The following is a 13,871-nucleotide window of genomic DNA, read 5'->3' on the forward strand; positions in this document are numbered from 1 at the left end:
CCAAAAGCAATGGCAACAAAAGTCAAAATTGACAAATGAGATCTAATTAAACTAAAAAGCTTCTGCACAGCGAAAGAAACTACCATCAGAGTGAACAGGCAACCTACAGAATGGCAGAAAATTTTTGCAATCTACCCATCTGACAAAGCACTAATATCCAGAATCTACAAAGAACTTAAACAAATTTACAAGAAAAAAACAAACAACCCCACCAAAAAGTGGTCAAAGAATATGAACAGACACTTCTCAAAAGAAGACATCTATGCAGCCAACAGACACATGAAAAAATGCTCATCATCACTGGCCATCAGAGAAATGCAAATCAAAACCACAATGAGATACCATCTCACACCAGTTAGAATGACGATCATTAAAAAGTCAGGAAGCAACAGATACTGGAGAGGATGTGAAGAAACAGGAACAGTTTTACACTGTTGGTGGGACTGTAAACTAGTTCAACCATTGTGGAAGACAGTGTGGCAATTCCTCAAGGATCCGGAACTAGAAATACCATTTGACCCAGTGATCCCATTACTGGGTATATACCCAAAGGATTATAAATCATGCTACTATAAAGACACATGTACACATGTATTTTCTGCAGCACTATTCACAATAGCAAAGACTTGGAACCAACCCAAATGTCCAACAATAATAGAGTGGATCAACAAAATGTGGCCCATATACACCATGGAATACTACGCAGTCATAAAAAGGGATGAGTTCATGTCCTTTGCAGGGACATGGATGAAGCTGGAAACCATCATTCTGAGCAAACTATCACAAGGACAGGAAACCAAACACTGCATGTTCTCACTCGTAAGTGGGAATTGAACAATGAGAACACTTGGACACAGGGCAGGAACATCACATACTGGGGCCTGTCATGGGGTGGGGGGTAGGGGGAGGGATAGCATTAGGAGAAATACCTAATGTAAATGACAAGTTAATGGGTGCAGCAAACCAACATGGCACATGTATACCTATAACACAAACCTGCACGTTGTGTACATGTACCCCAGAACTTAAATTTTTAAAAAAGGTATTAATTGGTGTGGTGACTGTTCCATATTGCTAAAATAGTTTACAACCAATGTTTGCTTTGTGAAACCCATATTCCTGGAAAAACAACCAAAATTTCAGGTACATTTCTGCTAGCTGATGAGCCATTTAAACATTTATAGAAAGATTTCATTCAATTGTCATTTTCAATGCATGTTTTCTGGTTGTATAAAAGCTTTCCCATGCAAGAGGGCTGATGTTATAACATTAGCTCTATTTGTCAAAGTATATTTTCACCAGGTAAAGAAAGCCCTTCTCAGTCCACTTACTGAGGAAAATCAACCTCTTCAAAGTCTAGAACCCAAGATTGAATCTTCTGAGAATACCAGAGAAAGGCTGCCCTTGACATCTACATTGCAGCAAAACTTTGTGACCTTGAAATTTTGAGCTAATAATCTCACAACTTAAAAGGGCCCCTCCACTCTTGGAACTGTACACACATTGGAAATCTTAAAGTAAAGCTAAACAGGAAAGTTTTTCCCCAGAAGAAGATGGCATCCATGATACAGACAGCTTTTTCTCAAGATCACGGATCAAGACTTCTCTGCTATCAGGAGAGTTTTACCTATTTTTTTTTGCTTATGCTTCCATGAACAATAGAAGTGAAAAGAGGGTCTATTGTGTGCATTCACAGGGTATACTTTCATTTGTGAGGGATTTTGCAGCCAGCCTTATACATGGATAATCTTATGCCGCAATAAATAAAAGATGAAGGCCTAATGCAGGTGAGAAGGTGAGAAATTTTAATGACACATTTGTTGCCTCATAATCAGTCAGAAACAGGACACTGGTCCACTCCTCTTAACCTCCATCATAGGTTAAAGAGAACATTTCCAATAAGTCTTCATTCTTCTAAATAGGCATCATTTGTTAGGTCTCCTTTTCCATGGTTTGAAGTAAATGAGGTAATGATTAGAAATTTATCCCTCATGATAGGCTTTATAGCAGATTCTACCCTAAAGGCTACAGTCACATAACGGACTTTATATTCTCTTATGAAAGTTACGCTAAATAATAGAACTGCTCTAGATTACTTACTGGCTAAACAGCAGTATCTGTGCACTTGCTGGCATTTCTTGTTGACCATGGAGAAATGCATCACATTGGGCATTACAGAAATTCAGCTGTAGAGGACTAAGGAAGAGACTTTATTTAAAACGAACAGACTCTTTTTCTAGCTCATTCTTTGATCTATTTAATTTTAGTTGGTTTGGTTCATGGGGACCCTGGCTAAGAAGCATGTTCCAAACTCTAGGTATTATCCTTCTGATAGTCAAAATAGTAATCTCCCTAGTGTGCTACATTCTCTCAAAAGTTTTAAATGTTTGCATGCAGCCATCTCTAGAGTGCCACATGATCTCTCTTCAACTAGAAGGACAAGAGCTTAAAAAGATATGTGACCATGAGGGCACTGTAACCTATGAATGACATCCTGAGATCAGAAACCCAAAATTGATGTTAACTGAGAGTAGAATTAAGGCCCTAAGTTTTGGTCACACTCACCTATGTGAGAACCTGACTAAAAGAGGAAAATTTCAAAATAAAATTATGGAAGGCCATTGTTTTGGACTAAGCTCATGCACTAGGTCCCAACAGACAAGACCAAAACAAAATGAAGTCACTCATGCTAAATGCGACACAATCAAACTAATATCTCAAGGAAACACATAGACCCTAGAACAGACCAGATTTTGTTTTTTTCCTATAAACAGGACATTCCAGCATAAGGAAGTACCCTCTACTCTAACCTTTACAAAAAAAAAAAAAAAAAAAAAAAAAAACCTGAATTCCTTGTTCTGACCTTACAAAACCCACTGTTCTGCTATTTCCCAGTGGGTTTTGAGATGAAATAAGAACATTTACGATGGTGATGGTGACATCAATGACTAGTTGTGGTCAATCTCTGAAAATTGAGAGGATGACCAAGAGGGGAAAATTGTTAAATCAAGTTTAGCCTAAAGCTGCCTCCTTACATATTTTAAGTTCAGCCGAAAGGTTTCTCTGTACATAGTGAACTATAACCTAAACGGAGGTATAAATAGACTGTAACCTACTCTTGTGCCAATCACTAAGTTTTCGCCAAAGGAGGCCAATTGTTCAAACCATGTTCAAATAAGGTAAACATCAAGTTGTAACCAAGCTGACTGTTTCTGTACCTCATTCTATTTTCTGTATATCACTTACCCTATTTCTGTCTGTCACTTTCCTTTTTCTGTCTATATATCATCTTCTACCATTTGGTTCCGGTGGAGTCTCTCTGAGCCTACTACGGTTCAAGAGGCTGCCCAATTCACAAATCATTCTTTGCTCAATTAAACTGTTAAATTTCATTTGACTAAGGTTTTTCTTTCAACAACATCTACAACCAGATCAATCCCTCTGAATAAGAAAAGCACTTATATACATGCCTGCTAGCCAAAATGCAAGCAGGAACATTAGGAACTCATGTCAAGGAACATAGGTGTCAGCAGCCAATATTTAAACAAACTTGGCATGAAATGACATTAGGCTTTGTGTAAAAACTCCAAATTCATTGATACATCTTAAATTTCAGGTAATAGCACTTTAAAACTTAATAATGCAACTATGGAGAAAAAGACAATTTTCCTTAGATAACTACCTTGGAATAAAATAAGTATTTGGAAATCTAATATTTCTGACCATTTTCTCCCTAAAAAGGCATCAGTGACATAATATTAAAATTATTTACATAGGTTTTACCTTGGGATATATGGACTGAATATAGCATATGCGATTATAGTCTACATAAAATTATTATAAAGTTTCCATTAGAAAATACATGAATATTCAAACATTTATGCAACAGGCCTTACTTAAACAAGATCTGATTTAAACCAAAAAAATTCTCTGGAAAATCAAAGGTCACTTTGACAACAGTTTTCAGTGCAATTTCAGGTAACTGCTGAGCAATCTAAGGACGTTAAACGCAAAGCCATTACAGATTAAGTAAAGGTGTACTGCGCTAAATAACCAAGTTAGATTACATAAGCCTGTCAAAAGTAAAGAACCACATCTTTTTTGCCCTCCTCATGGAAACCATTAAAATTCTATAAATATGTCAGATGCTTAGTAAATGCTTCTTGAGAAGTACACATTTTTTTGGAAAATAATATTGAAAACAACATAATCAGTATGGCTTACACTCACACATCTGTAACCATTTATTCAGAAACTGAAGCCCATCAGAAAGAAATCTGAGATGGCATGTGATACTTTCTCTTCACCAGAGTATGATAAGATAGGCCAACTTCAGGTCAGCAAGACCCTGCTTTTTCTCTGTATTCAGCATACATTTGATGACACATAACCCACCAAAAAGAAGTTAGCAAAATAGCCTCTGACTATTAAGGGTTGTTAGGTATGTCCAGGAGACTGACCTTAGAAGGTCTCCTCTAGTTTGCCTCAAATCTTTTTTAGAAAACAAAAAATATTTGAGAAGGGAGCAGTTGAAGAAAAGGATGTCAAGTTCAGCTCACACGTTTGTCTGCTGACACTAGTGGTTTCACTTAAATTAGAAAATATTTGTGCTTCCCCTGTTACAGTAAAAGCTAGGTAAAAGTTCAGTCTGGAACTTCAAGAAACATATTCAAGAGAACAAAAGCATTAACTTCCCATGCTTCTCAGTTTAAGCCAAGCCAGGAAAAATATACAAATTGTCAGCCCACAAATATCAAAAGAGGCTGAAGAAATGAGAGACAGAAGGGAAGTGAGGTGGGGCAAAAGAGAATGTAGTTTGGACAATTCTTGGTGCCCAGAGAATACAAAGCTTTTAAATGAACACAAAGAATAAAAGATCAATAATATCACCATTCCCATAGCAAATAACTTTCTTTTTCAACACTTACTTGAAGGAGGATACCAATGTGCCATAAACAAATTGTCACCTACTATGCCAGTTTCTTTCAGTGGGTTTTTTTGATAAGTACACATTTTATCCCTTGTCTGTGCTCTAAGCCCCAGTGGAACTCCAGAGGTGTCTGTCTTTCTGGCCCATAGTTTGAGCAGGACCAGGGAAGGCCTAGTGTCTAATCGAATTTCTAGTTTCTAAGATATCCTCCTCTCTGCCCTGCTTAGCACCCCCCATGGAGCCTTCAGAAGGAACTAATTTCCAAAGAAGTATTCTGGGTAACTATAACTGTAGGCAAGTTCTCCTCCGTTGCCTGTGTATCCCACTTAGAAAATAACAGGCTTACGGTCAAAACAGAGGAACAACTAGACCCATGCAATAAAGTAACGTACACCGTATGATAATACCTTCTCCATTTATTCTGGCAAACTAAATAAATGACCTGTCACTAGGAGGAGCAACATGAAACCATGTCCTTTACCATAAAATCAATGACAGCACACTTTATCAGGCCTCTGACATAAACAGAGTGGGAAATAAAATGATAGTGTAACAGAGAAGGGGACGAAAACAGCACATGGTGAAGAATAATAAAGAAAGTCACTGTCAGTTACCTCAGCACTACCCAGAAATTTGTTCATTCATTTATTCAACAAGTATTTACTGGATGTCTACCACACACCACACCAGGTTAGCAAGCCTGCCTTAGAAATCTAAAAGATCTTCACCCTGAAAAGAGATTGCCTAAGAATTTCCAATTCAGTGAGTAAATATGCATCATTACTCAAATTGAAAGCAAAATACAAAGAAAGCCCAAATCAAGAGAATAAGTCTGAGAAATCCAAATCCTAGAAGCTAACATTTACAGCAAGCTCCAAAGGAGAGGATCTCTGGTATAAGGAATAGCCTCACAGACACTTAGATTTCTCATACCCATAAAAAAATGTCCCTAACACTGACATCCATTAAAATAACTCTCCACTTGAACTAAACTTACCTAATAACTGAAATAAAAATTTTTAAGTTATATCTTACATTTAATAAAGACCAAAATAAAATATAATGAAAACCAAACCACATACTATAATTTTAATAAAAACCAAACCACATACTATACTTGTACCCACAGAACCATGTCAGAGAATAAAACCTGATGAAGCCTGACTAAGTGAAGACAACCAAAAACCAAGAAATTGGAACTGTAAAGAGAAAATACTTGAGGTTCACCAAAGAAAATGTACTTCAAACCACTATGACTTAGCATCTAATCAATTTCATTATTGTAGAACATTTCTTAAGACTCAAGTGTCCTAAGTACCCAGAATTGGCCTATATTAGTCACAGCCAATCCTGGAAACAATTCTGGAGAGGCAGGTGATTAAGAAGAATCCTCTGCTAGAAAGATACGTATACACAGAAACGGTAGACCATGAAAATGTAATAGTCTAAGTATCTGAAAGAATAAATGAAAAATGAAAAAATGCTAACCAAGACAAGAAAATATTCATCTAAATGTTTTGTGTTCTCTACCAAGTTGGCACTAGGGAATATCTATTCTTATATAACATTAAGCCCAATTTGTAATATAAATTCTACATTGGTAAAAATGTTTCTTACCTGAGACAGAGTAGACACAAAGTTTTCTAGAATGTAACACAGCCAAATGTAGCATTTCAGTACCTCTGAAAAACAGAGAAAGTTTTTAAAGTTTTCCAATATTAGTTTTAGATATAACCAAAAGTTGTAAAATAATTTCAAAACATCTCATAACCACAGCCACTGTGAGTAAACAAAACAATTCATTAGATAACATTCTAATATTTTCAGATAACTGAAAATAAATATAACGATAAACAACCAATCTGACAACCCCAGAGGCTCAAGTACTCTGCCTCAAGACACTGCCTTCAGATTGAAGCCAACAGAGCTTCCAAGAAAAAGTCAGATCTCAGGTCTCTCCCTAAGTGCTATTTCTTTCAATAAAGAAATCCAAGTTCTAGTCCTGGCTTTCTGACTAATTCACCTGTGACTTTGGGCAAGTCACTTAAATCTCCCTGAGCCTATTTCTCATGAAAAATAAGAGGTTCAGTGAAATGAAATAAAATAATGTGAAAGCATCCTGTAAAGGTTAAAACATCACAAAACACCAACCATTGTTAGAAGTAGCATATATATCACTTCCATCTCTGAAATTTTATTAAAAGTATTGAAAATATTTCCATTTGGACTAAATCTCAAATAGAAATAAACTACCAATATCACCACTACGATTCCCAGCCTATCTCAAGTGGTTTCCAGAAACAGTAGCATGGCACAGTCTAGAGATCCTAAATTCAGTTTTCAAGGATCAAGCCAGGGGTTGTTAATGAGTAAAGGGTGTAAATGGCTGTGATTAACTGGAGACTGAGACCAGACTAAAGGAGGTGGCTATTACTTGGTTCTGGGCTTGTGGCCAGAGCCCCACACTTTTCAAGAAAAGCCAGAAAGCAGGGGTTTTATGTGAAATCTCTTGGTTCTTAAATGTTGACAGCTCTTTTAAATTTAAAATACTAAGCAGGTAGCCAGGTGTAGTGGCTCATACCTGTAATCCCAGCACTTTGGGAGGCTGAAGGGGGTGGATCTCCTGAGGTCAGAAGTTCGAGACCAACCTGGCCAACATGGTGAAATCCCATCTCTACTAAAAATACAAAAATTAGCCAGGCATGGTGGCACGTGCCTGCAGTCCCAGCTACTTGGGAGGCTGAGGCAGGAGAATTGCTTGAATCTGGGAAGCGGAGATTGCAGTAAGCTGAGATCGTGCCATTGCACTCCAGTCTGGGTGATGAGAGTGAAACTCCATCTCGAAATACAATACAATACAGAGCAGGCTCACATGTACAAGCAGGCCTCCAGTGTGCAACCCCTATACAGACTCTGTTCTAAATTGCAAGGACTATAATCGAAGTCTGCAGACCTAGATGGGGGTTCTGACTCTGCACCTTACTGTATATATGATCATTTAAACTTTCAGAGTGTTAGTATCTTATTTAGAAATAAGAATCTTATTAGATAACATCTGTAAAACATTGTTACAATTAATATATACTCATAATTTGCTCTACTAGTAGAAAATGCAAATATACATGACTATCACATAATCAGTATCACCTTTGGAAATTTTGTATATGTGCCCTGGACATTCAAAACGAGTTTTCCATCATGCTCAGGAAAAGAGCATGATGTCACAGAAAGGCCTAGTATACTATCTACTTATTAACGTTAACTTCCTCCCCTTCCAATGCGATCACATAGATGAGGGCTAGACTTAAAGACTACTATACAGAAAGTTTATTGGTTGTGTTTCAGTTTTTTTAATGGTAAGGTAAAAACAGTTTTTAGAGGGAAGAATGCTTTTGTCTCCTTACTTTGTAAATCCATCACATCTAATATGTCCTAGGTACATGATGGGCACTTAATCATCATCTGCTTTTAAATGGAGTAGATATTTACCAACCACATCAGTCACAAAGCATAAAAGTCTCATCTCATATCCTGGCCTAAAGCATCTAAGCTACAGCTTCCCAACAGAATAAAACATATCACTAGAAGAGGGTGAGTGGTTGTTTGGTTTTCAAGCAGGAGTTAGGGCCCTGACTAAATGGCCCCTGGGGCCAATAAATTATGATAAACAAATGCAGAATGCCAAAATCCAGAGCTTAGGGCACTGCCCAGATTTAAAAAGCAAAAGGGAGCTCAAAAAGAGGAGGCAAACCAACTCTGGCTACTTGATAAGTGTTCATCATATTTTTCAACGATTAAGAAATACAAGCTTAATTATAAGACAGTTTGTGTATGAAACTAAGAGGATCAGCAATATAATCAGTAAATAAAAAGCAGACATATTACCCAAAGTTCAAACTAATAAATGTTTTTCTAAAATAAATTAGATTTAAGAATAAAGTACTTTGAAACAAAGCTCTTGTAGGGGAAGACTTACTTTGTAGGTTGAACTGACTTCTTTCAAGAAACCATAGGGCCTCTCTACCCCAAATAAGTATTCATTTTAAAACCTCAACGCTATGAACCAAAAAGTAATGGTTATCTGCTATTTCATCTGATTATAAATGGACACTTACATAACTTTAAATAAGTAGATACTTCTTATTTATTTCTTTATTTGGTTATTTTCAAAAGCTTATCTCTTTGTCTTTAAGCTTCTGATAATGACAGGCATCTTAAGTCTATTACTATTAAAAGACCCTAAATTATTATATCTTAAATGTATAGCTTTCACATAAAATGCATGCCATACATGAGAAACACCTAGGTGACAATATCCAGAAAATATATTTAATTCATGGATGGTCTTCTTTGAAAAATGCACAAAAGTGACCCAGCAAAGGATTGACATACTCCAAGTAAAATACCAGAATTAGTGGGCTTACTTACGAAACAAACTTTCCTACTTCCACTTGAAGTACTGGATCTCGTAGATCCACTTCTAGAAGCAAATCTTCAGCTTGAGCTCCATCTCCTGTTTTGTAGGATGGGGCTAAAGATCCTTAGGTATCCCATAAAGCTACCCACAATTATTTTATCTGTAGAGAGTTTTTAAAAAAAAAAAAAAAAAAGAGGAAGAAACAAACATTAGCAAATCTCTTAAGAAATAAGCTTTCTAATGTGTAAAAGATAAATCTAAAATTAAAAGAATTCAGTCTTGCTTTATATACAAAGGCCACTCTGTCAAAGAAGGTATAATTAAAGTGTACTTATTTTAATAACACACGAGCTTTCATAAATAGCTTTACATCCCTACACTCAAATGTACTAACATATTGCATTTTTTCCTAAACCTTTATTTGGTATCGAAGTCACAATTTAACTCAATCAAAGCAAGCCCCTTTATCAAAGGACTAGTACAATGTTGTAAACTGATTCCATCATAGAGGTCAACTCTATAACTGGTTATGGCTGTTGAAAACACTGTATTAAAAAGGATTGTGAGTCGTCACTAGATAGAGTGCCTTGATTAGCAATGCCTCATCTTAAGTACAAGAAGGGGAAATGATAGAATGGGTGTTATAAGTTAAATTGTATCCCCCCCCAAAAAAAGATATGTTAAAGTCATAACCCGAGGTACCTCTGAATGTGACCTGATTTGGAAACAGAGTCTTTGCACATGTAATCAAGTTAAAATGAGGTCACAGTTAATTAGGTGTGTGATCGAACTCAATTAATGTCCTTTAAGAGGACAGAACAGAGACAAAGAGGGAATGCCATGCAAAGCTGGGTGCAGTGGCATGCCTCTTTAGTCCCAGCTACTTGGGAGGCTGAGGTGGAAGGACTGCTTGAGCCAAGGAGTTCAAAGCTGCAGTGAGCTATAATCGTGCCACTGTACTCTAGCCTGGGCGAAAGAACAAGACCTTGTCACTGGAAAAAAAAAAAAAAAAAAATGCTGGGTGCAATGGCTCAGGCCTGTAATCCTAGCACTTTGGGAGGCCGAGGCAGGCGGATCACCTGAGGTCAGGAGTTCGAGACCAGTCTGGCCAACATGTTGAAATCCTGTCTCTACTAAAAATACAAAAATTATCTGGGTGTGGTGGTAAACCTGTAATCCCAGCTACCCAGGAGGCTAAGGCAGGAGAATCGCTGGAATCCGGGAGGTGGAGGCTGCAGTGAGCCAATATGGTGCCACTGTACTCCAGCCTGGGTGACAGAGCGAGACTCCATCTCAAGAAAAAAAAAAAAAATCCTCATAATAACCCTATGAGAAAGGTATAATCTTGGGAACTTCAATACTGGAGATTTACAAGGTCTCTAGTGTCATGCCCATTCCTGTCCCCACTAAAGGCTTGTTCAGTTCAACTCTGCCTGCATTTGGGAAAGCTATCTTACATTCATTTCAGTACCTTCTGTACTTAAATTTATCAGTTTCTTGCCACTTGTGGCCAAAAATAAAAGATAACTGATATAGAAATGAGCACTAAAAAATAAACTGCAGGCACGAAAACATGCAAGCATATTTGGAATTGGTTCTTCCTTTTTTTTTTTTTTCCTTTGAGATAGGGTCTCACTCTGTTGCCCAGGCTTGAGTACTGTGATGCAATCACAGCCTGTTGCAGCCTCAACCTCCCAGGCTCAATTGATCCTCCCACCTCAGCCTCCTGAGTAGCTGGGAATACAGGCATGTGCCACCATGCCCAGCTAATTTTTGTATTTTTTGTAGGGATGTGGTTTCGACATGTTATCCGGGCTGGTCTCAAACTTCTGGACTCAAGCCATCTACCTGCCATGGCCTCCAAAGTATGGGAATTGGTTCTTGACCTGAAATGGGGTACAAAACAGTAAGATTCTTTGTGGGGACAAGAGTGACTTTATTTTAAATGCTAATCTGCCATGTGACTCCTGACCAAACTCGAGTCAAAGAACTCCTCCAAGATCTCTAGTTGATGTATTACTCTTTATGCAGAAACACCTATTCATTGTTAAGTTTTGCCTTTCCTCCAAAACAGCACTTGATATTGCTGTATATATCATAGGCTGTGACACTCATAGCCACCTACACATTCTTTCCAGAGCATGTATACTTTTATTCCCCAAGATACAAGCCCTAGGTCTGGGGGTTGTGGTGTGGAGAGCTACCTGTCTTGCAACTGCCCAGGACATTTCTGCCTATAAGTTCACCTAATAAATCACCATATACTGACAAACTGGATTTGTCTGCCTCAATCTTTGGTTCTCAGCTCCTTCAGTATTTGGGGGTCACTTTAAATAAATGCCCTTTCACAGAACACTCTCATTCATATTCTAGGTGGGGTTAAGTAGCACTGTACATTGTAACAGAACAATTAATCAAGTTATCATCTCTAGTCATCTGAGACTCTGTGCCCACTGCAGGTGAAACTCTAGTAGACCGGAAAGCTGCTGCCACAGGCCAACTGAACAAGGAGGAACACCAAACCACATGTAAGATAGCTTTATCGAAGGGCACTGGATAATTTAAAACAAAAGAATGATAGGTTTAAATCTCAAAATTGTCATCTAAGGGTAAAGAATAAACTCAGGGTCTTTGGTACTCTGCAGAAACATTTCTCACCACTTACGACTCAGATAGTGGGGCTTAACCACTGAGAAGCTAATTCAGAGACTGATTCTTTAAGTTTTAAATTACAGTAACAAATGACTTGACAAATCTCTTCAGCCTTCTTAAGTAAAAGTAAAGGCACTGATCAGGAAGAATGGAATTATACTGTTATAATGGAGTCCAGAAGGGTTGAAGAAGACTTAAACCTTTAAACCTTCCTAAAATATTCCCCACTAAGCTTCCCATGTATCCTGTCTGCCTTTTTACTCACTAAATAACCAAGACTCATGGATAGGTCAATAAAGCCCTATCTTCAGGGATAAGAGGAGGTCAGGATGGCCAAGTCCACAAGGTAACAAGCTAACCCACTGAAACAAAATGTATATGTATGATTATTAAAATACTTTGCAGGACTATTATAGTAACCAGATCTCAGATAAGTCTGACTCTCACAGATTTCAAGCTACAATTAAATATGGGATTCCCCAGGAATTAATGAACATGCAGGCATTAAATGAAAAGCCATTAGTCAGTCTCATTTGCTTTCTACTCCAATTCTAGTAATAAACTTTCCCTCTAGGCCACAGGTTGGCATATAATCTAAATTGTATTATTCAGATCCTCTCTCTCTCCCTCATTCTCACTATCTCTCTCAAGAGTCTGAATCTTGAGTTGAGAGAATTAGGAAAGTAAGTACCACTTTAAATGCATGGGGTGTTCAATTTCAATTGTACTATCAAGATTAACAAGGAATCTTTCTGTGTTTTACTCGGCTTCTTCTAAAGCAATTTCAGGATCCCTGCAACTCTTCTCTAACTGTCTGATTACCTACAAGAAAAGTAGAGGTCAACTGACATTACTGTTTCAACTTCCCAACTTGACCTGCAAATTTCTCTACATCTGTAAAGATTCTTACCTTCTTTCCTCTATCACTGTGGAAAAAAGTTTCCACATCTGTTCAAGATTAACCTTCCATCTGCACACCTGATCTCATCTCTGACTGTCCTCTCTGGGTCCCTGCTCCATCAATGAAACCCTCTATCCTACACTGAATTTTTCCCACTTCCCTCGACCCTTCATGGCCTCCAAATCATCCTCCTCCCTTCTTCCATTCACAGCTAAGTTTCTTTAAAGAGCCATAAATATTCTCCCCCCCTCCCACTCACTCCCCATTCATACACTGAAAACCTAGATTTCATTACCACTGTGCCTACGCATCCACTCTTGTCACAGACACTAATGAACCACTTGCTGCTAAAGAGCATGATAACTTTTAGGCCAGGCTCAGTGGCTCATGCCGATAATCCCAGCACTTTGGAAGGCCAAGGCAGGAGGATCACTTGAGCCCAGGAAGTTCAAGACCAGCCTGGGCAACACAAGTAGACACTGTCTCTACAAAAAAATTAAATAAATAAAAATTAGCCAGGCATGGTGGGGCACACCTGAGAGGTTGAGGCTGCAGTGAGCCATGGTCATGCCAGTGCACTCCATCCTGGGCAGCAGAGCAAGACCTTGTCTCAATTTAAAAAAAAAAAAAGAAAGAAAGAAAAGCCAGGTGTGGTGGCTTACGCCTGTAATCCCAGCAGTTTGGGAGGCCGAGGCAGATGGATCACCTGAGGTCAGGAATTCAAGATCAGACTGGACAGCATGGCAAAACCTTGTCTCTACCAAAAATACAAAAATTAGCTGGGCATGGTGGCAGGCACCTGTAATCCTAGCTACTTAGGAGGCTAAGGCAGGAGAACTGCTTGAACCGGGGAGGTGGAGGTTGCAGTGAGCCAAGATTGCACCACTGCACTCCAGCCTGGGCCACAGAGTGAGACTCTGTCTTATAAAAAAAAAAAAAAAAAGAAGAAGAAGAAGAAGAAAAATTAAAAA

At 38.1% G+C, this 13,871-nt stretch overlaps 1 protein-coding gene across 4 annotated transcripts in view; it reads right to left on the reverse strand.

Moving 5' to 3' along the window:
• BBS9 (Bardet-Biedl syndrome 9) overlaps window positions 1-13,871 on the reverse strand; it is a 506,926-nt gene that overhangs the window by 473,784 nt on the left and 19,271 nt on the right. For all 4 annotated transcript variants that reach the window (XM_017889840.1, XM_017889842.1, XM_017889841.1 and 1 more), the window contains exons 3-4: window positions 9,359-9,507; window positions 6,548-6,612 (exon numbers count right to left, since the gene is read on the reverse strand). The gene's annotated coding sequence lies outside the window, so the exon portion shown is untranslated. The remainder of the gene's footprint in view (window positions 1-6,547; window positions 6,613-9,358; window positions 9,508-13,871) is intronic.

The sequence above is a fragment of the Rhinopithecus bieti genome, unplaced genomic scaffold, assembly GCF_001698545.2.
Source record: "Rhinopithecus bieti isolate Rb0 unplaced genomic scaffold, ASM169854v2 scaffold_19617, whole genome shotgun sequence".
Taxonomy (NCBI): Eukaryota; Metazoa; Chordata; class Mammalia; order Primates; family Cercopithecidae; genus Rhinopithecus; species Rhinopithecus bieti.